This window comes from Xenopus laevis, chromosome 3S, assembly GCF_017654675.1.
Source record: "Xenopus laevis strain J_2021 chromosome 3S, Xenopus_laevis_v10.1, whole genome shotgun sequence".
Lineage (NCBI taxonomy): Eukaryota > Metazoa > Chordata > Amphibia > Anura > Pipidae > Xenopus > Xenopus laevis.
The window spans coordinates 7,390,806-7,418,440 of NC_054376.1; the positions used below are offsets into that span (position 1 = coordinate 7,390,806).

A 27,635-nucleotide genomic window follows, 5' to 3' on the forward strand; every position below is an offset into this window, starting at 1 on the left:
GCCCAGCCAAGAGGGAGATGTTTTACATTACTGGACATTAAAGGGCATTTTAGTGCAGTTTGCTTTACGTGATACAGAATCACCTATGGACCAGGTATATCTGGACAATTGGGCAATAGGTCCAGTGGCAGAATATTCTTCTTCCTTGTGGACCTGCAGAAATAACTTTAAAAACCCTAAATCCAAAGTGGAAATTTGGGATTGCAAGAGAAACAATGCAGCCTGCTCCCCCCACTCTACTTTCAGCAGTGAATATACCTATCAGCATGCAGATCTAGGATTTGGCACTGTCACAATCCCTCACCTTGGGAGAGAGAAGCTCCCTCCTCCTCCTCCTCCTCCTCCTCTTTCTTCTCTCCCCCAGCCTGTCTGACAGGAGCCGTGCTTCCAAGTCACACCTTTTTCTTTTTTCTCTTTCTAGCGTGCACTTTTTGCCTTCACCTGGGGCAGATATTACTGCACTCACTCTTACTAAAAAGCAGAATTCCATACGGGAGGAATATGGAGCATTGGATTTTCCTGCACCTTAGGTTAGACAGGAACGTTCTACTGGATACACAAAAGTTCTGAGTTTCTCCAAGGAAAGGGCAACTGGCTGGCAGGTACGTTTATCCGCACCTCTTCTACCTCGTTGCTGTGTTAAAAGTGATGTTTCTGCTGGAGGAAGGGAACAGTTGTAAATCAGGCATTAGGCAGAGAAAGGGTAGGGTTTGAAAGCTTCAAAGTGTGTGGAAAGAAGTGAAAGAGTTGGATAAGTTGTATATAAGCTGCAATTGCACACAGCACAAGGTGAAAATGCTGGTTATTGCCGTGCTAGTCTTTTACTCTTTGTGCCGATTCAGTCCAGTAATTTGTTGGAATGAATTAGCATACAAGACTACAAGATGTTCAGATGATAGTGTCCATCAGCACTTGCACTGATATTAGTGCCTTGTTTTATTTAAGAACCCTATGTTCTATAAAGTGGCATTGGCTTCTTGGTGCCAATGGCGAGTACAAGATGTTTTCTAATGAGATTATCCCACCATCCATCAGCGCGGATATTGGAGCATTGTTTATTCCAGAACCATAGATCATAAGAATGCTTGTGCATATAGTCATGGGAAGCTTGGTCAGCTATCATCTTCTGTGCTTCTTGGACACCGAGTATAAAGTCTATAGTTGAAGCATCTAGAACGGTTCTTGATTGTGTTAATAAACTCAGTGGTACATAAATGGTCTCCGCATGCATGGCACCATGTACTGATATATCCTGCAGTCCTCCAACAATGGTGAATGAAATAAGTTTGTGTGTCTGTAAAGGGAACGCACGCACGCATCAAATGTATAGCTGGGATTCATGCTGACTATGAAGCCAAAATATTTTAATGTCTGCCAACTGGGCACAAATTCAGCTTGCTCATTTAAAAAGAAATACGTCTGTGAGTATTTTAATTTATATAAGGAAAACATATGCAAATTCTAGTTAAAGTTTATTGTTTTTCCCGTGCATGGCTTAAGTTATTCTTATTTATTCATACTGGTTACGGATTCCAGTGTGCGTGGGCTGTGTGTGAAGGGAACTTAGACTGTAAGCTCCACTGGGGCAGGGACTGAGTAACACATTGGTAGAGATATACAGTATATATATAACATAGCAGAAGGACCCGCACTCCATATGCAGTGAATCAAACGTGTTTATTTAACGATGCAAATAAATAGAGAGAGAGAAGATATTGGTTGCTCTCAGCAGCAACTTCGAATAATCCAAATATCCTGAAAGAAAGAATGGTATATCTGTAGAAAAAAGTCAAATTAACTGGATTTACCAGTGGATTTACCAGTCAAACAGCTGGCTTTCTCAATTCTAAGGTATCAACCTTAGATTATAAGCTCCACTGCGGCGGAGTTCCAAAGATGTTGGCACTATATATATATATGCGAAACCGGAGGATGGCACACCACTTCCAATGTATGCCCAGGTGCAAGGTAAAATATCATACATTATCCAAAAAGACCAGCAACACCGGGATTTTTGTACAAGAATAGAAATATTGTATTTATGTAAGCAAATATACAGCCTATATAAATATATATGCTCACAGAAATAAAATATTTCTATCTTTGCACAAAAGTCCCGGCGTTGCTGGTCTTTTTGGATAATGGAACTCAAGTTACATACACCCGACTTACATACAACTCATACTTACAGAAGTAGGTCATTATAGTCAGCGCCAGGCCAAGTTGGCCGGGAGCCGTCTACTTTGCCTCCCCACCATTCGCGGCGAGGATGCGTGAGTGCGCTTGCGCGGAAGACCCGAAGCAACGTAAGTGCGCATGCGGAAAGAGTCAAGGACACTCGCTATTTAGAACTGCGGCAGGTTAAGGGAACAAGGGTCCGAGCAGGCGATGGCGTCAGAAGATGTATGTGCCTGGTGCCCCTCTGCCTTTGCGCCCTAGGCACGTGCCTCTTCTGCCTACCCAAAGTTACGGCCCTGATTACAGTAATGTGCTGTGATTTGCTTGGCCTTTAGCATTTAGCTTTAATAAACCACCTGCCCTAATCCCCTCTGGCATGAGTTCTGCAGAGCACAGAAAGGTAAAAATAAATACTATGTTAAGACAAGCATCTCTCTAAGTTGCATTTAACTTTAAGTAAATGTATATGTTTCAACTTACATACAAATTCAGCTTAAAGGGATACTGTCATGGAAAACATGTTTTTTTTAAAAAAAACACATCAGTTAATAGTGCTGCTCCAGCAGAATTCTGCACTGAAATCTATTTTATAAAAGAGCAAATAGATTTTTTTATATTTCATTTTGAAATCTGACATGGGGCTAGACATATTGTCAGTTTCCCAGCTGCCCCAGTCATGTGACTTGTGCTCTGATAAACTTCAGTCACTCTTTACTGCTGTACTGCAAGTTGGAGTGATGTCACCCCCCTCCCTTTTCCCCCCCAGCAGCCTAACAACAGAACAATGGGAAGGTAACCAGATAGCAGCTCCCTAACACAAGATAACAGCTCCCGGGTAGATATAAGAACAACATCAATAGTAAAATCCAGGTCCCACTGAGACACATTAATTTACATTGAGTAGGAGAAACAACAGCCTGCCAGAAAGCAGTTCCATCCTAAAGTGCTGGCTCTTTCTGAAAGCACATGACCAGGCAAAATGACCTGAGATGAAATTTTATATTGAAGAGTGAATTAATAAAAATAATAAAAATCATGACAGAATCCCTTTAAGAACCAACCCATATCTCCCAACTGTCCCGTTTTTATTGGGACAGTCCCTCTTTTGACAGCTTAACCCGCAGTCCCTCGTTTGTACTGGAAAGTCCCGATTTTCTCTGCACTGAACAGCCAGAAAAAGAAACAAAGTTTCTAATTTAATTGGCTTTTGGCAGAGAGCCCAGAACAGCCACAGCTGCAGATAAAATACTTTTGTAACAATTTTGAGATAAGCAATTGTAACAATGTAAGATAACAGGTCTCTTAGGAGAAGTTAGGCTCACAGCTTAAAGGGCAATTCACTTATTAGCAAAACTGTAATAACTGAAAAAAAAACACAGAAATATGTTCAAACTTTCATAACCTGCCAAATTTTGTAAAATGAACCTGGTAATTAGGAGGTGCCTGAAATATCAGTATCTCGTTAGATCGCTAGCTTTGGCATAGTAGAGGCGAGGGGGTTAAATCAGTTATGGGACGGATCACATGGTGTTGAGACATAAGAAATGAGAAGAAACGCTGTGTCGTTTCCAAAATCAGTGGAGAATTTACGAGAGGATGCAAATAAAAAGATGGATTTGCTCTAAGGATTATGAGCTGACATGACAACTGTAGGAGCACAGATAATGATAGGGCAGAAAATTAAGCTTGTGAGAGTTGCCAAAGGCTTTTGTACAGTTTGTACGATGCATGGAAGCCAATGGCACTAGATTATTTGTAATCAGGTTTCCCTGGGAAAGGGCTTAAACATAAAGATTCCAATTGCCTCTGAAGCAAAGAAAGGAACTTATAAAAGACATTTTGCAAAAGATGCCGGTGTCATATTCACAAGCAATGTACTCAACTTAAAGGCACAGGAGTATAATGTACATTTCCCAAAGCACAAACAAAGGAAAATCTGTTAATGATTCGTGCTGCTGCAATCCTGTATAATGTTTTATTATATTATGTTTATGTTCAGGGGTGATCCTGGGGCCCAGTTGCTGCCCCCCCCCTCTCCTGCTCTGCGCTTAAAAATCAGCATTGGGGCAGGTCAAAGGGGGGCAACATCGTTAGTGCAATGAAGGCAATAGCGGAGCCATAATTCGGAGTTAAAACCCGGAAATTCGGCTCTTAAAGTTGCAAGAGGAGGCTTTTTGCCGCCCCTTGTAACTGTCTGCTCGCTGCTGCCCGAGGCGAGGTTCTCATCTTGCCTCATGGCAGGAGCCATATCACCATTTATAATTAGTGATTAATGATACGACTTAAATTTGTTCAATATTAGAAATCTTCTTGGAATTCCCTGACCTGTCTTGTTCCCTTATATGGTCACAGAACAACCCCTCAGTGACCTCTAATATGCTTATCATTTACAGTAGGGGGTACATTATCCCTTATAATACATGAGTGATACTCAGAGTTCCCTGTATAACTCAGCCTGCAGCCTTGTGCCTTTATATGGTCACATAACCCCTCAGTGACTTCTAATATCCTTATCATTTACAGTAGGGGGTACATTATCCCTTATAATACATGAGTGATACTCAGAGTTCCCTGTATAACTCAGCCTGCAGCCTTGTGCCTTTATATGGTCACAGAACAACCCTCAGTGACTTCTAATATCCTTATCATTTACAGTAGGGGGTACATTATCCCTTATAATACATGAGTGATACTCAGAGTTCCCTGTATAACTCAGCCTGCAGCCTTGTGTCTTTATATGGTCACAGAACAACCCCTCAGTGACTTCTAATATCCTTATCATTTACAGTAGGGGTACATTATCCCTTATAATACATGAGTGATACTCAGAGTTCCATGTATAACTCAGCCTGCAGCCTTGTGCCTTTATATGGTCACAGAACAACCCCTCAGTGACTTCTAATATCCTTATCATTTACAGTAGGGGGTACATTATCCCTTATAATACACGAGTGATACTCAGAGTTCCCTGTACAACTCAGCCTGCAGCCTTGTGCCTTTATATGGTCACAGAACAACCCCTCAGTGACCTCTAATATCCTTATCAGTTACAGTTGGGGGTACATTATCCCTTATAATACATGAGTGATACTCAGAGTTCCCTGTATAACTCAGCCTGCAGCCTTGTGCCTTTATATGGTCACAGAACAACCTCTCAGTGACTTCTAATATCCTTATCATTTACAGTAGGGGGTACATTATCCCTTATAATACATGAGTGATACTCAGAGTTCCCTGTATAACTCAGCCTGCAGCCTTGTGCCTTTATATGGTCACAGAACCCCTCAGTGACTTCTAATATCCTTATCATTTACAGTAGGGGGTACATTATCCCTTATAATACATGAGTGATACTCAGAGTTCCCTGTATAACTCAGCCTGCAGCCTTGTGCCTTTATATGGTCACAGAACCCCTCAGTGACTTCTAATATCCTTATCATTTACAGTAGGGGGTTCATTATCCCTTATAATACATGAGTGATACTCAGAGTTCCCTGTATAACTCAGCCTGCAGCCTTGTGCCTTTATATGGTCACAGAACCCCTCAGTGACTTCTAATATCCTTATCATTTACAGTAGGGGGTACATTATCCCTTATAATACATGAGTGATACTCAGAGTTCCCTGTATAATTCATCATTTATTCATATTCCAAACTTTTCTTCAAATCATCATCATGGGAATTTGGACCCTAGCTACCAGATGGATGAAATTGCAAAGTAGAAAGTTGTTGAATAAGAAGCCACATACTGTAACTCAAAAACCACAAATAATAAAAATCGAAGGCCAAATGCAAATTGTCCCAGGATGTCACTCTCTACATCATACTAAAAGTTGAACAACCCCAAGACCCCAAGTGTTGGATAGCTGGTGACAATTCAGATCCGACCATTAAGGTACAGAGATCCAGCAACTCCCATCTTGCTTTTGGCCTCGATGATCTGATGTTTGACTGGTTCCCAGTCCAAGAATTGGATCATAATGGTGACAAGAGGCCCATTAGATATAAGATGTCTATCAGGAAGGCTGTTGGGAGGGTCATTTATCTGCTGACTTTGTCTGGACAACAGCTTTAATTACACATATACGTTCCTAAAAGTAGTCCACAGCTGTTTCTATACTGCACCATCATTCACAGTATGGGAGCTAAAGTTCAGCAACAACTAGATTGCTCCAACTTTGACATCCCCACAGGGTGAGATTCTACGTTTTAGTCTCAAGCATTAAGAGAATTATATCTGGTTGAATCAACACCACTATTACCTGTTATCATATACTTTGGAAATGAAGAGCAGAGCAATAATAACTAATCACCCCAGTTGGAAGTTGTATTCAAGGCCTGAAGTCTGCCAGCGAGATAAATCCCCTTTGAATGGTTCAATTAAAATGTCATTATAGAGATCAGTGTGTGAATACCCCTTTATCTCGGCCTTTGGAACAATGTGTGTGTTTGGGGTGGGGGGGGGGTTGAATTTGGTCAGTAGAAAACCAACATAGATTCAAAGGGCAGAACAAAAACCTTGAGCTGTGGAACAAGGGAGGGGGAGAAAGAAGGTGTTCCTAGTGGTGGGGCCACATGTTCTTGGGTCTTACTAAACTCACACCACCGGCTTGTGTCAATAAGCAGAAGAGATAATCCTCTCGTTATACCTTATTTTGTTTCTCTTTTATCAGCAAGTTGCTCAGCTCAAGTTCCAAGCACCGGCCCCTTTCTACTCTATAAGACAAAGGATATGGAAATACGGAAACCATGACACCGCTTATTGTTAATTATTACTACTAAACAACCTCTTCCGCTAGTTGCACTAACTGATAGGCTGGTTTATTTTGCACGTGTGTCGTGTGCAATAAGGGTTGCCACCTGGCCAGAACTGGCCTAAAGCATAATGGGAACTGTAGTTCAGCAGCCAAAACTGGGACATCATCAATATACTGCACCTACCTAACTACCCATGATAATCTTTATTTTGGTTGTTGAAATCTCGCTCTATTATGGTTTTCTGTACAACTGCTTGTTCAGCAGAAATGTTTTATAAGCTTTTAATAACCAGGTTTCATTGAATTTAAGAGTGTTTTATATGTAGATATTTATTATTATAATTTTTTTTTTTACGGCTAGGATTTTAAGTGCCTGATAATTGTGGGCCTAAATGAGTACCGGTAAGTGTAACCATCGAAATCAGTATAACTGGTACCTTTTCTCAAGGTCTGCAGTAGACAAACCCGATAATATAGGCCTTACCAGAAAATTATTGTTGGTATCCTCAACACTGACACTGAACTGTAATCTGTTTGTATACAGGTATGGGATCCATTATCTGGAAACCCAATATCCAGAAAGCTCAGAATTATGGAAAGGCTTTCTCCCATATATGATATTTTATCCAAATCTACATTTTTTTGAAGTGATTTCCTTTTTCAATGTAATAATAAGACAGGACCTTGTACTTGATCCCAACTAAGATATATTTAATCTTTATTGGAAGCAAAACCAGCCTATTGGATTTATTTAATGCTTACACGTTTTTCTAGTAGACTTAAGGTATGAAGATCCAAATTACAGAAAGATCCAGAAAACCCCAGGTCCTGAGCATTCTGAATAACAGGTCCCATACCTTTATGATTAAATTGTGCATCAGCTTGAAACAGCATGACTGTTTTTATATTCTGGATCACCCAATTCCTACCAGGTCTGCAGCATCAATTGATGCACCCTTTTTGACCACCTTTTGATAATGGTCCTATTTATTCAAGGCACTTTAGGGTCAGGACACACAGGCAGATTCGGGGAGATTAGTCGCCCGACGTCAAATCTCCTCTTCTTCAGGGCGACTAATCTCCCCGAACTGCCTCCCCTGCCTTCCCGTCGGCTAAAATGTAAATTGCCAGCGGAGTGCCACTTGGAGGGATTAATTTTCCGAAGTCGCCTGAAGTTTCCTCATGAAGCAACTTCAGAGAACGAATTGCTCCGAGTGCCATCCCACCGGTGATTTACATTCTAGCCGGTGGGAAGGCAGGGGTAGGGTCAGATTTACATAGAAAGCCTCTCTAGGCCCGCTGTCATTCATCGTCCCTGTCCCGTCCCTTTTATTTGCTCAAATTTTCATCCTTCATCATCATTTATCGTTTTCACCAGAGCAATGGGGATTGACACACAGGAAATTTAAAAAAAACTATCGTATCTCATGCATATGCGCAATGTTTCTGAACCCATGTGGGTATGGTTGGGCAGCATGCCGCCCCTAAAATCCTGCCAGTGGATTCTCTAGCCCAATGATCCTCAACCAGTGGCTCTTGAGCAACATGCTACTCTCACCAACCGCTTGGATGTTACTCCCAGTGGCCTCAAAGCAGGAGCTTATTTTTGAATCCCAGGCCTTGGATGAAAGTTTTGGTTGCATAAAAAACATTTATACTGCCAAACAGACCCTCCTGTAGGCTGCCAGTCCATATAGGGGCTACCAAATAGCCAATGACAGCTATTGCTGTTGCTCCCCAACTCTTTTTACATTTGAATGTGGCTTAATGTCGGACCGGAACACCAGGGGCCCTATCAAAAACCTTAGACCACAGGCCCACCCAAAAACCTTAGACCAGTGGCCCACCCAAAAATCTTAGACCAGGGGCCCACTAAAAAAACCTTAGACCAGGGGCCACTCTCAGTACTATTATTCTTCCTCTCCTCACTCAATCTCTATTCTCCTAGTCTCTTTTCTTTACATACTATAATCTATTATTCCATCTATTTAGCCTCTTTGTTCTCATAGAAATAGGGACACTGGGGGCCCATCCAAAAACCTTAGACCAGGGGCCCACCCGAAATCCTTAGACCAGTGGCCCACCCAAAAACCTTAGACCAGGGGCCCACTAAAAAAACCTTAGACAAGGGGCCACTCTCAGTACTATTATTCTTCCTTTCCTCACTCAACCTCTATTCTCCTAGTCTCTTTTCTTTACACACTATAATCTATTATTCCATCTATTTAGCCTCTTTGTTCTCATAGAAATAGGGAATGGCCATGAAATAGGCCAAATGTTTAGCAGCATGAGGGGCCACTGACACCTGAGCCCACTGGGAGTTTTCCTGGTATCCCGATGGGCCAGTCCGACACTGATGTGGCTCATGGGTAAAAAAAAAGGTTGGGGGACCCTGCTCTAGCCTAATATAAAATTTATGTGCATGCCTCATCGAGCAGGTGAGCAAGAAGAGAGCAGATGGGGGACTTAAGTTTGGAGGGGGGTGGCGACCGCAAGTTACGCCACTTTGTGTGTGCATTGTGTAAATAAAAAATATATCAAGGAAATCAAAGCAAAAGACATATGCAAATAACTTCTCCTGTCCCAGTTAAGGTCTCAGCTTGCTCCAAGTTCGGCACAGTAGCTTATTAGTCATCGCATCCCTGACAACTCCCTGCACCTCCTAAATTCATACATTCTCTCATTTCCTCCCGTGGGCCCTCGATGTAGAAGTGGAGGAAAGGTTTTCTACGCTGGCTTCTCCCACACTTCAAAGATCTTACAATAACATGGGTGCCAGGGGTTCTTAACCATGAGCAATGGGTTTAGTGAATAAAGAATAAGAGGTATTTCCTTTCTACAAATACTGAACAAATATTTGCTGTACAATAAACGATGGCAGGAAGGATCAATGTGCTCACGCAACCCACTTTAGGTAGGGAAGCTGAATAGGGTAAAGGTTTAATACAATACTGTGACCCACACCTGGGGATTTCGGATTAACAATTTTTTTTTTCTGTAATTTGGATTTCCATTACTTAAGTCAACCAAAAAATAATGTAAACATTGATTAAACCCAATAGGATTGTGTTGCCACCAAATAAGGATTATATTATATCTGATATATATATATATATAAATATATAAATATATATATATATAAATAATCTCTCTCTCTCTCTCTATATATATATACAAGGTACTGTTTTATTATTACAGCAAAAAAGGAAATCATTTTTACATTTTTTTTGGGTTGATTAAATTTGATTAGAATCGAGACTTTGAGAGATGGCCTTCATGGATCAAGGGTTTCTAGATAACGGATCCCATATCTGTATCTGGTAACTGGATACTGTAATGCAGTGATTCCCAACCAGTGACTTATCAGCAACACGTTGTTCACCAACCCCTTCGGATGTTGCTCCCAGTGGCCTCAAACCAAGCACTTATTTTTGAATTACTGACTTGGAGGCAAGTTTTTGTTGCATAAAAACCACATATTCTGCCAAACAGAGTCTCAAGTAGGTTGACAGTCCACATAGGGGCTACCAAATGGCCAATGGTCACTTATTTGGCACCCCAAGAACATTTTTCATTGCGCGTTGCTCCCCAACTCCTTTAACATCTGAATGTTGCTCATGGGTTCAAAGGGTTGGAGAGCTCTAATGTGAGCTTTTCACAGAACACTATCCAGGACCAGGATCCCTTTCCACTGTGGTCCCCATAGAAGGTGGGTATCACTTGGGAATTAATAACCTCAAAATATTTCTCGTTAGTAGAGTACCAGATCTGGGTGGGCAGTTTCGACTAACATACCAGGTCAATCAGATTAGCCTGAAATCTTTATAATCTTATAATCTCTACATTAAATGCCTGTTTGGCTAATTCAGATGAAGTGGAAATAGACCACCTATACCACACCTATATGGTTCCACCCAAATTCTGCCTGTTGAACTGTTTATTATTGTATTATACAATATGTGTTCAGCAGGGACGTAACTCGATATCACTTGGCCCCAAAGCAAATTATTTTTCAAGCCCCCAAAATGTCTAGAGGTTGATCTGTTTTACCAATATTTATTGAAACTGTATATGTATTAGGGCCCCTATACCTCCTGGGCCCCCCACAGCCGTAGGATCTGCTTCCTCTGTAGTTTCAGGGTGCGACTGACACCTACACTCTATTCTTCTTATGGGAACCCTGGAGCTACAGCCTGATCAGGATTTATTTTGGAAGTTAGGATCAATAGGAACATGCCCTAAACAAGGTCATTTGACTTATCCTCAGACCCTCCCCAAAGTGCTTGTTAATGGAGTCCCACCCGAAATGTCATTTTCTTTAGCCCAGGGGCATGGTCTACATTCAGGAAAGGAGTTTCTTTTCAAAAGTGTTGGAGTAAAGAAGTAAATGTAGATTAGGGAATATACTATCAAAGGGCAAAGGATCAAAGGACAGGTAAATATCCAGCGACATAATGTCAGACTGGACACAACCAGTTTATAGGCACTTGCGTGTCTGAGATGTGCTCAATCCTGAACATTTTGGGGGAAATTTAAGTGACTAACGCGGTGAAAATTCGCTAGCGTGACATCATTTTGGTACTTCGCCGATTTACTAACGGTCGCTGGCGTAACTTCGCTAGCGAAGGAGATAGCCTGGCAAATTTGCGCTCTGGCGAATGGACGTAACTATGCAAATATTCTAAGATGTGGATTTTACTGAACGTTACCTCTTGCGCCAGATTTGCCTTTGCCAGATCAGACAGGCGAAGTGCAATAGAGTAGATACGAATTCCTAAAAAAATAGTTGGAAATTTTTCTAAGTCCCAAAAAATGCTGGTGTCTTTTCCTTTTTCATGGTGATAGGCTGAAAAAGAGCTTAATTTTTTTTGGGGTACCCGGCTTCCCCCCTACATTTCCTAACATATGGCACATAAACTATACACTGGGCTCATGTGTAGGGCAATATAACAACTTTATTTTATTTTATTAAGGTTCCCTGGACTTGTGTAGTGTAATGTATTTGCTGCAACATATACGTCCATTCAACTTTAACTTCTTGCCGTATGCAAATAAGGCAACGCTAGCGCAACTTTGCTTTGCTTGCCGAAGTAACGCCAGCACAACTTCACCAGCGTTCGGCACTCTGGACGCAACTTCGGATTTTAGTGATTTATCGTTGTCTTGGTGAATCTACGCCTGGCGAAGTGTTGCGCTGTGTGCGAAGCCGTCACTGGCGAATTTTCGTAGGCTAGTGAATTTGCCCCATAAAGTACATATATATACATGTTTACAAGACGTGTTTCTATGGTGACCTTAGAACCTTGCTATTTCTGGTAGAGTCTCAAACGGAAACCTCTAATTTATGCTGCTATTCCAGGTTATTTCCAATGTAAACATAATATTGTCACTAAACAGAGTTTTGAAATCCCACCTGACTCTGATACCTGAGCATTTGGATAACTGAAGTTGCCATTTCCCTGGAGCAAGTCAAGTCCCTCCACACTTAGTATGTCTGACTCACATAGAATCCCCTATTTAATTTCACTCTCAAGTTCAGGCCTGCTGGAAATGCTGCTAAGAAATGCGTTATCTGTTCAACTTTACTTTCTTCTCAAACTAATCAGATTATCTAAATTGTGTACTGCAAAAGGATAAGCTTAGTGCAGCCAATTATAGTTGCCAAATGGCTGATGTTTTATTAGCTTAGCAAGTGAACGTTTTATCATTTTATTGATAGGGATGGATGGTAACAGAACATTAAGTTGTTTTGGCCACCAGTGTTCTCTCCATGGCAATCAAAATTCCATTCTTCTCACATTCCCAGTTGAATGGCGTCGCACTACATATGACAGATACTAGTGCAGATAGCATGGCTTGCATGTACCAAAATCCTATAGGAACTAGTGTCTGCCATTGAATGATCAATGAGTCTTACATTTAATGACTTACATCTAATAATAAGGAATAAATAGTTTCTTATTCCAGTATTATGTCATGATGCAACAGAAAGCAAGTTTGTCTTTAAAGCTGTCCCAACAGGATCTTTCCTTGATATGACCACATTAAGTTGGGCTCATGTTGGGCTGAAAGCAGGTCAGTGGAGAGAGGACCACATTAATGAGTGAATGTGGTCCTTGCTTTTATGTGATTTTTGCTCAAAAATCAGTCTGAAAGGACCACCGTGTGGGCCTCATACACAGGCCCATGTATGACTGCTATAAGTCACTCCATCACTAAAATCTTACCATGATCCAAGTTCTGTTTCAGGTATCAAAACTAGGGAACTTATACCAGAAACCATGGCCAGAACTAAGGGTAGGCAGGTGCACTGAGCACAACACGAGGGGTTCTAATTTGCGCTGTTCCATTGACGTCAAACTGAGCCCTTTGCAGTAGTAATGGGGGTAAGTGGCCGGCAGCAAGTAGCCAGGTGGTGGTGGACTGGAAGGCTAGGGAACATAAGCTGGTGAGGGGGTTGTAGACTGACAGTAGCAATAGCCAGTGTCAGAAGAAGGAGCAAAGTTGTCATCCAAGGCCTTGGGCACCTTAATCTCTTGGTGCAGCTTTTCTAGCGAGACAATTGGTTAGTTTTAGTATATGTGTGCAAAATAGGTCATGGTTTTGTGCAACCATAAAAATGTTGGTCTTCAAGCACTGCCTGTTCAGGTACTCACAGAGTTACTTATTTGGCCTGTGCACTGTGTTGCTAAAGCGGATAAGATATTAATTGGGTAAATATGGAATACTGGTGAATATTAAGACTAGGGTTGCATTCTATGCCAGTGAGTCTGCAGAGCTTTCCTAGTAATCTAGTCAGTAATTGGGGACTCAGTCTGATTTTTGCTCACTAATTACACGAAGACACAAGGCGGAATCAGCCACCTACTACTGCCATTAGACTCTTCTAGCTTGCTTGGTTTATTGGCAGCATATATGGCCATCACACAATAAACTTACACTGCCAAAAACTTGAAAGTACACATTTTTGTGTCTGATTCTTTGACCCTTTATAATGGTCTTGCCATTCATCCAGTTCCTTGGTTGCCCTAGGCTGATTATTTGCAGTAAGACCAATTATGTGCTTCCAACTTCAGAAGGGAGGCATGTGCTTACAGGTTGCAGCAGGAGAGTTGCTGGGAGCATGTGGTTCGGAGCAAGGGGGAAGGTCATGCATCTCACTTGTTTCCTAAAGAAAGTAGTAGTAGTAGTAGCTAAATGTGCCCATCATTCATTCTTCCCAGTGACCATCAATAAAGGAATCCAGCACATTACTCAGGCACAGTCATGTACAGTGAGGTAAGGTCCAGGGCAAAACTTTGAAGGCCACAACATATATTTAGAGGTGAACTGGGCTGACTAAAGGTAATTCCTACTATAATGATACCAGTTGGATACAAGGCTGAGTGGCAATGCCTTAATACAGGGGTGCCCAAAAGGTAGATCGGGATCTACCAGTAGACCTTTAGCTGATGATCAGTAGATCTCAAGACACTGCCAACAAACGGCTTGTCTAAATCCCCCTCCTGTCTCATGCTTTTCATTCAGATATTTATTACATTAAGGTTACATAAGAAATAGTTATTTGTTAAATATAGCAATTTGCATTTTCTCATATATCAACATTTAAGTAATATTTTCCATGGAACAGAATGCTGACTATGCTTTTATGGATGGCACAACATCACTAAAAGTAGACCTCACATTAGTAAAGGATGGGCACTCCTGCCTTAATTCACTCCCTAACCTACAATATTAGTATTAAGTTCATTGGTAATTTAAAAACAGGTAGGTCTATTAACCTGTAACCAATTAGATGTTTGCTTTCAATCAGCACACCAGTAAATGCTACCTGCTGGTTTGTAGTGTTAACTGGAACTGCAGAGACAGGTTTAAAACGATGCAAATCCTCATCAGCAATGCTACTTCGCTTATTCTAGCCCACAGTTCTTTCATTAAGGGCAGAGACACACTCAGATTCGGGGAGATTAGTCGCCCAGAGACAAACTCTTCTTCGGGGAGACTAATCTCCCCGAACTGCCTCCTCTCGGAGCACTTCATGTTCTGATGCGCCCTAAGTTGCTTAATGAGGTAACTTTGGAAAATGAAGCGCTACATTTTAGCCAGTGGGAGGCAGTTCGTGGAGATTAGTCGCCCTGAAGAAGAGGAAATTTGTTTTTGGGCGACTAATCTCCCCAAATCTGAACGTGTGACTCTGCCCTTAATGAAAGAACTGTGGGCTAGAATAAGCGAAGTATCTTTGCCGACATAAGGCAGTTCAGGGAGATTAGTCGGCCTGAAGAAGAGGCGATTTATCGCTGGGCAACTAAATCTCCCTGAATCTGAGCGTGTGTCTCTGCCCTAAGGCTTCCAAGTGTAGAAATAGGTGCAGCCCTCAATTCCATCTCAGACAAGCCAGTTTGGAATTTGTAACATCATATTGGTATTTATGTTATGAATCAGCCGCGGAGCCTCGCAGCAGCCTTGTTAGTTCCAGTCTGGAGAGAAACAAAGGAGCTTGGGGAAAAATCAACATTATCAGGACAGTTTTATAGTTTGCAGAAGAAGGTGCGTCTGACAGACTTCCTCATGGGGAGGGCTGCCTACATTTAGATCTCAATATCATGGAATGGGCACTACATACATGAAATGGCATAGGATATTGAAAGACAATAGCAGACAGACGTCATTGCTTACATCAATTATTCTACTTTGGGAGAAAGGTTTTAGCTTTTAGGCTTTTTGCACTTTTGTAACTCCAAGGTTCACCAGTGGCAAATAATCACCATCAGGGGGGATTCCTACCCCTCTACCACCCTAAAGGCCCCCATTCACTGGCCGATAAAAGCAGCCGTCAGTTTGCAGCTTATTGGCCCATGTGTGGGCCCTCTGACGGCATCCCTGATCAATATCTGGCCAAAAGTCGGGCAGATCTCGATCAGACAGGTTATGATGTGGGCATATCAGGGAGAGATCTGCTCGTTTGGCAACATCTGAATTCGGCTTTCATGCTTCATTCAGCATTCTAGGGCCGGGGGGGAGGGAATACAGGGCTGGGGGGTCCAACTCACTAATGCAGAAAGAGCAATGGCCACACGATAACAAGAAATTCAGTTCTTAAAATTATCAGGAGCCCATTCTTTCGGCACCTTTAGCAGCACCCCTGATCACCATTCATTGGAAGAGGCAGGATGACAGGTGTGCATTTTTCAATGCAAGTGCCCTAAAGGAGAAGGAAAGGCTAACATTAAGCTTTATCAGAAAGGTATATATATATATATCAGTAAACCCTCAGTAATGCTGCTCTGAGTCCTCTGTCAAAAGAAACACAACATTTATTCCCTTCTATTGTGTACTCATGGGCTTCTGTATCAGACTTCCTGTTTTCAGCTTAAACCTCCAGGGCTTGGGCTTGGGCATGCTCAGTTTGCTCCTCCCTCCCCTCTGCCTCCCACTCCCCCTCCCTTTCTCCCTCCCTCCTCCCCTCCCTGCTGTAATCTGAGCCCAGAGCTATGAGTGAGCAGGGAGAGACTCAGGCAGGAAGTGATGTCACGGCAAGATAATATGGCAGCTGCTATCCTAAACAAACAGAGAGCTTCTAGAGCTGTTTACTCAGGTATGGTAAAGCATTCTGCAGAATAAATATAGTGTTATAGCTTGTACTATTGTGGTTAATCTATTGGCAAATAAACTGCTTCGGTAGCTTTCCTTCTCCTTTAATAATCGGAATCAATATGTGTTCCCCATTGCATCTGTTGTCCAATACTGCTTTCGTTAGTATAATGAACAAATAAATGTAAACTGAGCATCTTTTAATTCACATATATCGGACTGTTGCCTAGAGTAACATTTGCTTTTAGTCGGTACAGTTTTCTGCTGGGGCTTCAGTCCAATATAATAAGTGAAAATATTCACTGTTGGTGACAGATGCCATTCCCGAAGCAGAGCAGCAAGTTTTTGCTCACCCTGACGTTAGTGTCACAACAAACTGGATGAGCAAGTAATGCTTTATGATAACCAGTTGACAAGACAATGATGCATCAGAGTATAAAGAAATGATGCCTCCTCAGCACATTATTGTTACCAAGCCGTAGTGAGATATATGGAACCAGCGAGATGTTCATCTAAGTACTGGGAAAGCTCTGAGGCAGGGACGGGACAACAGGGACTACAAATCATTTAAACTGTGACAAAGTGTAGTAAGTGAGGCCTGTTCTTTAAGAACATACACACAGACTTCTGAAACAAGAAGTGGTTCATACCGCTAACAAAACACTTATTATAAGAGGCACACAAGACCCAACAAGTAGAAGTGGTGCATATATAGACTTTAACATATGCTGCACAGTTTCTTCAACCTCAGGTTTTTCTTTGGGAAGACGAAGGGAAACTACATGATGCATCCAACATCAATGGTCCACATGGTAATAAAAATAGGAGGACATACAAAGAAATCAGTGGAGGCAGCACTATACCAGACCATCCATAAGGCTCAGGTGCAGTTTTCCATGCAGGTTGCCATTGTGTGAATGATGTTGGACAGGAATCAGAGTGAAGTAGCCATAACATTTCTAAATGAACATCTGTATAGCACTGGTATTGACCATCACTATCAGTGTTGGACTGGCCCACTGGGATACCAGGAAAACTCCCGGTGGGCCCAGGGGTCAGTGGGCCTCTTGCTTCTTGCCTATTTCATGGTAATTTCCTATTTCTTTATGAGAACAAAGAGGCTTAATAATGGAATAATATAGTATAGTATGTAAAGAAAAGAGACTAGGAGAATAAAGAGGTTGAGTGAAGAGAGGAGGTATAATAGGTTTGGAAAGTGGGCCCTCAACCTAAGGTTTTCAGTTGGACCCCTGGCATCCCAGTCCGACACTGATCACCATCTGCCAAAAGGCTTGGAGGAACTTTAACATGCTGGTGCCATTATGCGGATGATGTTGAACAGAAAGTAGCAGTAGAATTTAATAATAAAAAATCCCTTGAGGAGCTACATGGATAACTCCAGAGCATCTTTCTCAGGAGAACGAGATTTTACTATACTAGGGATGCCTAATACTTTGGCCCGGCCGAACTGAATCCGAATCCTAATTTGCATTAGGCAAATTAGGGGCAGGGAGGGAAATTTCGTGAATTTTTGTCACAAAAAAAGGAAGAAAAAAATGTTTTCCCCTTCCCACTCTTAATTTGCATATGCGTATTAGGTTTCGCTTCAGTATTCGGCTGAATCTTTCACAAAGGATTCGGGGCTTCGGCCAAATCCAAAATAGTGTTAGACTGGGATGGCAGGGGCCCACCAGAAAACCTTAGACTGTGGGTCCAAATTTGTATTCCTCCTCTCCTCACTCTCCTTATCAACCATCCTTATTCTCTTATAGCTACTTACTATATTCTTCCATTACTACATATTTTTTTCCCATAAAGAAATAGGGAATGACCATGAAATAGGCTAAATTGTTAGAAGCAAGAGGGGCCACCGACACCCGGGCCCACCGGGAGTTTTCCTGGTATCCCTGTGGGCCAGTCCAACACTGCTACTATATGAATAATAACTGTGCTGTGCTCGAATGGCTGCCCCCATGGCTACACAGCAGCTTGTTTATATAAACTATAGTAGTACTTATCTGTTATCTACTGTGTATCCTGTGCTTGAATGGCTGCCCCCATGGCTACACAGCAGCTTGTTTATATAAACTATAGTAGTATTTATCTGTTATCTACTGTGTATCCTGTGCTTGAATGGCTGCCCCCATGGCTACACAGCAGCTTGTTTATATAAACTATAGTAGTACTTATCTGTTATCTACTGTGTATCCTGTGCTTGAATGGCTGCCCCCATGGCTACACAGCAGCTTGTTTATATAAACTATAGTAGTACTTATCTGTTATCTACTGTGTATCCTGTGCTTGAATGACTGCCCCCATGGCTACACAGCAGCTTGTTTATATAAACTATAGTAGTATTTATCTGTTATCTACTGTGTATCCTGTGCTTGAATGGCTGCCCCCATGGCTACACAGCAGCTTGTTTATATAAACTATAGTAGTACTTATCTGTTATCTACTGTGTATCCTGTGCTTGAATGGCTGCCCCCATGGCTACACAGCAGCTTGTTTATATAAACTATAGTAGTATTTATCTGTTATCTACTGTGTATCCTGTGCTTGAATGGCTGCCCCCATGGCTACACAGCAGCTTGTTTATATAAACTATAGTAGTACTTATCTGTTATCTACTGTGTATCCTGTGCTTGAATGGCTGCCCCCATGGCTACACAGCAGCTTGTTTATATAAACTATAGTAGTATTTATCTGTTATCTACTGTGTATCCTGTGCTTGAATGGCTGCCCCCATGGCTACACAGCAGCTTGTTTATATAAACTATAGTAGTACTTATCTGTTATCTACTGTGTATCCTGTGCTTGAATGGCTGCCCCCATGGCTACACAGCAGCTTGTTTATATACACTATAGTTGTCTTTCTGAAGAATTCATGCTAGTTTTACCAATACAGGGCAGCAGTACATGATATTTTAATTACTTTGATACACTTTCATCTTTTTGGTGTTACTGTTCCTTTACAGTCTCATGTGATTCCCCACCATGTGCATGAACCTAGTAAAAATAATATTCAGCTAGGCGATGAAACATGTCGTCTTCAGGAGACTTCAGCCAAAACATGCAAAGTACTTTATCTTCTTCAGGCCCTTTCTGTACTTCAAGAAAAAAAAAAAAATCGGTAACGTTTTCGAACCCTAACTCATCTTTTAAATAGTCTTTCCGTGCGACTGTCGTTTGGTTTGTGTACATGGGGGCCTGACAGAACTGACAAGCCAAACTTGTAGCCACTTGTGCCCTGTGGACATCTCCCTTGTTTAATATTGACTTTAAATGAGCAGAGGAATGTAGGAAAGACTCTGTAAATTCTCCCCCCCTGGCCTTACCCCTATGTCTAATGTGCAGAGGATCAATCCAAAGGTCAGGGAGTCAGAGCCAACACAGCAGACGATGGAGCAGCTTGTCTCAGCCTGTTGTTTTCTACTGAGGAATATAGAACGGCTAAAACAAGACTAACACAGGCAGAGAATGGAAACTATACTGGGGCTTCAAGTGTATTTGTTAAGACAGACCGTTTCCCCCGACAAAAAGCAGTTCTAGGGTTAATTTGGCTATAATTATTTATAATAGTAACTCATTTTCTAAAGGACTAATAGATGCAGTGATTTATGGAGGCTGTGGTTCTATTCCTATGTACAATAATTGTTGTAGCGATGAAAAATATTCTTTTAACGAGTATTGGTTAATCGACTCCTGTTGATTTATCAACTGTTTAATTTCATTTATTTCATTTGCATGGAAATCGTCACGTCAATTGACTAAATGAATCATTTCTTGATGTATTATTATTGTTATGAAATTCAATAAAAAGAAAAATATTCCTTTGGGATTATAATTCCAGGTATGAAACCTGTTATGCAGAATGCTTGGGACCAGGGGTTTTCCGGATAAGGGATCTTTCCGTAATTTGGATCTTCATACCTAAAAGGAGAAACAAACCCTTAAAGGGATACTGTCATGGGAAAATTTTTTTTATCCAAAATGAATCAGTTAATAGTGCTGCTCCAGCAGAATTCTGCACTGAAATCCATTACATGACTTGGGGCAGCAGGGAAATTGACAACATGTCTAGCCCCATGTCAGATTTCAAAATTGAATATAAAAAAATCTGTTTGCTCTTTTGAGAAATGTATTGAGTCGAAGGATTTTTTAAACAGACAGTACTTTGATTATCGAATGGTCGAATGGTCGAATGGTCGAACGATTTTTACTTCGAATCATTCAAATCATTCGATTCGATCAATTTGACCAATTTGATGGTCGAAGTACCCAAAGAAATACTTATAGTAGGGAGAGATGGTGCCTATAGTAACAGTGGATAATAGTCTCTGGGAAGGGAGTGTGACTGTGGGATAGCAGGTATAGTAGGGAGAGATGGTGCCTATAGTAACAGTGGATAATAGTCTCTGGGAAGGGAGTGTGACTGTGGGATAGCAGGTATAGTAGGGAGAGATGTGTCTATAGTAACAGTGGATAATAGTCTCTGGGAAGGGAGTGTGACTGTGGGATAGCAGGTATAGTAGGGAGAGATGGTGCCTATAGTAACAGTGGGATAATAGTCTCTGGGAAGGGAGTGTGACTGTGGGATAGCAGGTATAGTAGGGAGAGATGGTGTCTATAGTAACAGTGGATAATAGTCTCTGGGAAGGGAGTGTGACTGTGGGATAGCAGGTATAGTAGGGAGAGATGGTGTCTATAGTAACAGTGGATAATAGTCTCTGGGAAGGGAGTGTGACTGTGGGATAGCAGGTATAGTAGGGAGAGATGGTGCCTATAGTAACAGTGGGATAATAGTCTCTGGGAAGGGAGTGTGACTGTGGGATAGCAGGTATAGTAGGGAGAGATGGTGTCTATAGTAACAGTGGATAATAGTCTCTGGGAAGGGAGTGTGACTGTGGGATAGCAGGTATAGTAGGGAGAGATGGTGCCTATAGTAACAGTGGGATAATAGTCTCTGGGAAGGGAGTGTGACTGTGGGATAGCAGGTATAGTAGGGAGAGATGGTGTCTATAGTAACAGTGGATAATAGTCTCTGGGAAGGGAGTGTGACTGTGGGATAGCAGGTATAGTAGGGAGAGATGGTGCCTATAGTAACAGTGGATAATAGTCTCTGGGAAGGGAGTGTGACTGTGGGATAGCAGGTATAGTAGGGAGAGATGGTGTCTATAGTAACAGTGGATAATAGTCTCTGGGAAGGGAGTGTGACTGTGGGATAGCAGGTATAGTAGGGAGAGATGGTGCCTATAGTAACAGTGGATAATAGTCTCTGGGAAGGGAGTGTGACTGTGGGATAGCAGGTATAGTAGGGAGAGATGGTGTCTATAGTAACAGTGGATAATAGTCTCTGGGAAGGGAGTGTGACTGTGGGATAGCAGGTATAGTAGGGAGAGATGGTGCCTATAGTAACAGTGGATAATAGTCTCTGGGAAGGGAGTGTGACTGTGGGATAGCAGGTATAGTAGGGAGAGATGGTGTCTATAGTAACAGTGGGATAATAGTCTCTGGGAAGGGAGTGTGACTGTGGGATAGCAGGTATAGTAGGGAGAGATGGTGTCTATAGTAACAGTGGGATAATAGTCTCTGGGAAGGGAGTGTGACTGTGGGATAGCAGGTATAGTAGGGAGAGATGGTGTCTATAGTAACAGTGGATAATAGTCTCTGGGAAGGGAGTGTGACTGTGGGATAGCAGGTATAGTAGGGAGAGATTGTGCCTATAGTAACAGTGGTCACAATAGCCTTATCTTTGTTACTCCTGTTAAAATTTTTATCAGTGCAAACCAATGTGTAGTCCTTTGTCTATTGAAGGTTAGTTGGCAGTACCACAATGACAGCTAAAGGGTCTCTATAATGGAGCTGTACAAATGTTTGTGCATCTGGTCCCACAAAACTCCAGGCAGCTTTGGTTCTGTTATTAAACTGACCAACAGTCACACTGAGACAACGTGAACATGCTGAGCTTCTGTAATGAAAGTTCTGATTAGAAACAAATAGAGAAAAGAAATTCTGGATGAGCACAATAGAATATGAGCTGCCTTTTGAAATTCGTATACATTGTCCATAACATCCCCTTACTTGTTGTAAAATGAGAACTGTACAACACACACTAATAACATGGAATAAATACAATAAAAGCCTTCAGGGAATGGAAGATGTAATTAGAAATTAAACACGGAAAAACTGCATCCTACTTCTGTGTTAATCTTTTATTACCCCTGTGAGGGCTTCCAAATCAAGCGAGGGGCGCACCCTTCCCACGACAATTCATTAACCTTTAGGGTGCCACAGTGAGGTGCCCCTTACTTCATATAGTGATAGTAATGTCCACAATTATACTAATCCAATGTAACAGTATTACAAGTTCAGTTCTCCCCTCCAGACAAACTCCACTGCAGAGGGACCAGCAAATAGATGGAAGGAAGCACAAGGAAAAAACTTCTTTTTATTGTCTTAGGGGCACATTTACTTAGCTCGAGTGAAGGAATAGAGTAAAAAAAACTTCGAATTTCAAATGTTTTTTTTGGCTACTTCGACCTTTGACTAAGACTTTGACTTCGAATCAAACAATTCGAAGTAAAAATCGTTCGATAGTACTGTCTCTTTAAAAAAAACTTTGACCTCCTACTTCGCCACCTAAAACCTACCGAGTATCAATTTGGGCCCGTCCCCCAAATAGAATATAAGATGCAAATTTAACACAATTAATGACAAGGGTTTTTATCCTGTACTTACTTGAAATTAATGTGCCAGTCTTCCTTTTGTGGATTACAAATTTGTTTTCTATTTAAAAATCTCTAACACCATCAAAAATATGTATTGCTTTTATTAATATTCCTTTATTTGGTGCATTGATGCCCAAACTGCCCACCTGGGGGTCCTAAATGAGTATCCAGGGTTGCTGAAACTACGGACACACCTGGAGATTCAGGGAGATTTAGTCGTCTGAAGACTAATCGCCTCTTCTTTGGGGCGACTAATCCCCGAACTGCTTCCCGTGGCTTCTGTCTGCTTCAATGAAAAAACACCTGCGCTAATGTACTCACTGCGCTTCGATTTCCAAAGTCGCCCGGAGTTTCCTCACGAGTAAACTAGGTCACCTAGGGGCTGGTTTAAGTTAACACAAAATTCCTTAATAGTTAGAACTTTTGAAGGCAATCCCGATTTAAAATATGAAAAAACGCCAGAATTTTTTAGAACTTTTATGACTTTTTGGCAAACAGGATATGATGTCACTGACATAAGATTGAGGAGGATGTAGCTTCATCTTATCAGTTCACCGGGTCTAAGGTGGCGAAGGAAACCCTGGCGAAAGAGGTAATGTTCTGTATAATTTGCATGAGTGAAAATTAGCCTGGGATAGGGCGCTAGTGATGGCCTCTTTCGCAAGTGAATTGCCCTCTACGCCTGTTAGTAAATTGTCGATGTCCCTGCAGACGGGATTTCTGTCGAATTTTTGCTAGCGTTTTGCTAGCCACTTTGCCCTTTAGTAAATCTGCCTCACGGTTTCTTAACTTAATTCCTCTGCTTCCTGTCATCTTTTGTCTTTTGTCAGTGACATCATATCCTGTTTGCCGAAAAGTCATAAAAGTTCTAAAAAAATTCTGGCGTTTTTTCATATTTTAAATCGGGATTGCCTTCAAATTAAGGAATTTTGTGTTGACATTTTTTTCCCAACCATTTGAGGGGCATGTCACATTAGTTTTAGGGTGGGCTCATGTCTAGGGCATTAGAGGATCTCTTTTGTCTTTATTTTGTTTCCTTGGACATGTGTAATAATAAGTGAGCTCAAAAAAATAAAAAGCTTGGCAGGTTTTAGGTTAGAATCCAGGATTCGGTTTGTGATTTCTTAAAACGGCCACTTAGGGTAAGATTTGGAATGTGTCCAATTGCTGTCCTACAAACCCTGAAAGCCCAGGTCGTGGTCAACAAGGGTGGAATTTAGGGTAAGACCTTATTTTCTGTCATAAAAGTTCATGTTGAAGGAACAAAGGCTGAATGACTGATACTTCAATGTATTCCTATATCTGTAACTATAAAGAGCCTTTATGAAAGAATGGTCCTTCAAGTTCTTCAAAGTGGCCTTCATGTTACCACATTTCTGACTGTCAAAGGAAGTGGAAATTGTTGAAGCTGCTGCATTTAACTGTGCCGAGCTGATTTCTGAGGAAAAAAGTCCCATCTCCTCCCATGGAAACTGCTGGACAGAGTTATCAGCACCGTGAGCTCCTCCCTTCTCACTTCTTTACGCATATAGAGGGCAATAATTGATGTGGTTCAGTTAGACCAGTGATCCCCAACCAGTAGCTCGTGAGTAACATGTTGCTCTCCAACCTCTTGGATGTTGCTCCCAGTGGCCTCAAAGCAGGAGCTTATTTTTGAATTCCAGGCTTGGAAGAAAGTTTTTATTGCATAAAAATGAAGTATAGAGCCAAGTAGACCCTCCTGTAGGCTGCCAGTCCACATAGGGGCTACCAAATAGCCAAGCACAGCCCTTATTTGGCACCCCAAGGTACTTTTTCATGATTGTGTTGCTCCCCAACTCTTTTTACATTTGAATGTGGCTCACGGGTAAAAAAGGTGGGGGATCCCTGAGTTAGAGTCTCTCAGTGGGACATTCACTAAGATTCGTTGTTGCGCCAGCGTCCGCTTCGCCGAGATTCGACCGCGCTCCGCCGCACTTCGCCAGGCGTATTTTCGCCAGCGCTATGCATATTCACTTAAATCTGAAGTTGCGCTCAGGGAAAGTGTAAGGTTGCGAATTTGCACTAGCGTTAATTCGCCAAGCAAAGCAAAGTTATGCTAGCGATGCTTAATTTGCATACGGCGCCAAATTGAAGTTACAATGGAGGTATATGTAGCAGCACTACATAAGCCTGGGAAACCTTCAAAACAGCAAATAAAATTGTTATTTTGCCCTACACATGTGCCCACTGTATAGTTAAGTTTCCATGAGTTAGGAAATGTAGGGGGGAAGGAGGGGAGCCCCAAAAAAATTTCAGATCTTTTTCAGCCTATCACCCATAAAAAATGAAAAAACGCCAGCGTTTTTTGGGACTTTTTTTATTTTTTAACTTTTTTTGAAGCAATCTCTATCTACTCTATTGCACTTCACCTGGTCTGAGGTGGTGAAGGAAGTCAGGCGTAAAAGGTTGCGTTCAGAATAATTTGCGCGTCAGTGAATTTGCGTAGTTAAGTCCGTTGCGCAAATTCGCCAGGCGTAAGGGTACGAAGCAACACTAGCGAATTTACGCCAGCGTCCGTTAGTGAATCGGCGAATTAATGAAAATGCGTTACGCTGGCGCATTCACGCTAGCGTTAGGCGCTTCGTCGTTTAGTGAATTTGCCCCTCAGTCTCTGTATTCATTTAGGAGGGGATATACATGCCCGTTGTTGTCAGTCAAGGTTTGGCCCATTATATAATGATTTCATTATTTCATTCTAATATTTTTAATGCCACCTTATTAAGTTAGGATGAAAGTAAATTCAAGGGATGAAGAGTATTAAAGGGATTAGTAGTTAGGGGTTCCCAGCTGCATACTGTATATGATATAGTTTCGGAAAAACCCAACAGAGCTTCTGTCCCCTTTACTTCGATGAATTCAACTTCACGTAAGCCCTGGCTAATACATAACAAGTACTTTCCCATCACTTGTGACATTGTTGTACACTAGGCATGCACAGGCAGGCAGCCGCAGAATAAAGGTTGCATGAGGAATATTATCAGAAAAATATAATGTTAAGAAAAACAAAAGCTGCACAACTTGTCTTCTTTGGAATCAACCAAACGTGAAGGGTGCCTTGGGGCTGCATGCTTTTTTTTTAATTACCTACGTAAACCTTTTTTCAAATGGATGCAACTGCCATCTTGAAAAGGCTGAAACTTTTCCAGTTACCAAAGCTGATTCAGATTTATTATAATGGTTTGCGAGTATTATTACGAGAGGCCAGATGTACCATGATGACAGCAACCACTCTGTTCTTAAAGGATAAGTAAACCTTTAAAACAAGTGAATGTAAAATTGACAAGAGTGCTATTCTAAGCTCTTTTGTCATTTATATTCATTATTTATTTTCTTTTTATTCCAAGATATTAAGGGATACATGTGCTGTTATTATGAATGAATTTTGTTCCAACAGCGCCACCTGCTGGTCAGTTTCTGACCAGTCTGACCAGCAAGTAGTCAAGGAAGTTGTCAGGAGAAAGAAAGAGGCTGCTCTGATGTTCTTCTGCTTAGGAAAACAATTAGAAACCTTTCTCAAATCTTTCCTAAGCAGAAGAACATCAGAGCAGCCTCTTTCTTTCTCCTGACAACTTCCTTGACTACTTGGTGGTCAGGCTACTTTATGAAGTCACGCAAAGTTTCCTTGCGAGAAAACTTTGGGCAAATTTGGAAACTAGTGCTATTTCCCTTATAATGGGTAAATGTGAGTTTAAATAGAGATAATGAGCATGAAGAACAACCTTTCTCATTTGTTGAGGTTTTTATATATTATGGATTTAGGGTTTCTGTCGTAATTTTTATGGTGTAGCTTGTATTCCTAAATTACATTCCTGAACCAGCAAGTGTATTTTTTTTTTATAATATTGGTGTGTAGGCAAGTAATTTTGCCTGGTCATGTGCTTTCAGAAAGAGCCAGCACTTTAGGATGGAACTGCTTTCTGGCTTTTGTTTCTCCTACTCAATGTAACTGAATGTGTCTCAGTGGGACCTGGATTTTACTATTGAGTGCTGTTCTTAGATCTACCAGGCAGCTGTTATCTTGTGTTAGGGAGCTGCTATCTGGTGATATCACTCCGAATTGCAGTACAGCAGTTAAGAGTGACTGAAGTTTAACAAAGCACAAGTCACATGACTGGGTGCAGCTGGGAAATTGACAATATGTCTAGCCCCATGTCAGATTTCAAAATTAAATATAAAAAAATCTGTTTGCTCTTTTGAGAAACGGATTTCAGTGATTTTTTTTTTAAAAAAAAAAAAAACTTTTCTCATGACAGTATCCTTTTAAGCTCAAGAAATTCCAAAAAAAAAAAAAAATAAATGGCAAAATCATAATTATTTACCAAAAAGATATGCTACCGCTGTAATGTACAGATGGTT

The 27,635-nt window shown here is 41.4% G+C and overlaps 1 protein-coding gene across 1 annotated transcript in view; it reads left to right on the forward strand.

Moving 5' to 3' along the window:
- Positions 1 to 348: 348 nt before the first annotated feature.
- fat2.S (FAT atypical cadherin 2 S homeolog) overlaps positions 349 to 27,635 on the forward strand; it is a 96,259-nt gene continuing 68,972 nt past the window's right edge. Inside the window, exon 1 of the mRNA XM_018254858.2 lies at positions 349 to 602. The gene's annotated coding sequence lies outside the window, so the exon portion shown is untranslated. The remainder of the gene's footprint in view (positions 603 to 27,635) is intronic.